Source organism: Penaeus monodon, chromosome 27 (assembly GCF_015228065.2).
Source record: "Penaeus monodon isolate SGIC_2016 chromosome 27, NSTDA_Pmon_1, whole genome shotgun sequence".
Lineage (NCBI taxonomy): Eukaryota > Metazoa > Arthropoda > Malacostraca > Decapoda > Penaeidae > Penaeus > Penaeus monodon.
Window position 1 is genome coordinate 39,529,390 of NC_051412.1, and position 513 is coordinate 39,529,902.

The window sequence follows — 513 nt, forward strand, 5'->3', positions numbered from 1 at the left end:
AAAAAGAACCTTTTTTCTGGAAAACAAAAATGAGACACAATAACTTATAGGACTTTATTCAAATACATAGGTATTTTTTCTCAGGTTTTCACATGTATGGAAAAATCCTATTTTAGGGCAGTGGTATCTACCCCTTATAATAATCTCCCAGAGTTTGGCAACAGAACAGGCAGATTGTGCAGTTGTAATACACACAATACATGAGAGATTAAAAATCCTTTTTTTTTGTGGGTGGTCACTTTTATCCTCATACTCCAAATGGTTCCCTTAACTCAAAGGCAAAAAAAAATGCATAATTTGCTTGAATTATGTCTATACCAGAAACAGCCATCAACACAAATTAGTTTTTTCAAAGCAGAATAAACACAACCTCATAATTTTGTTTTTTTTTCAGTCCTATAATTTTGTCAAGTCCTTCCAGTAGTTAATGTTATGTGTATCACAAATGTATTATAATGTATATAATGATCTTAGTCTCAGATTAATATATAACTATTATGCTACTACCAGCCC

General features: G+C 31.2%; 1 protein-coding gene across 1 annotated transcript in view; it reads left to right on the top strand.

The window, feature by feature from the left end:
• LOC119590857 (acetyl-coenzyme A transporter 1-like) overlaps positions 1 to 513 on the top strand; it is a gene marked incomplete at its 5' end in the record, with an annotated part of 10,604 nt that overhangs the window by 8,679 nt on the left and 1,412 nt on the right.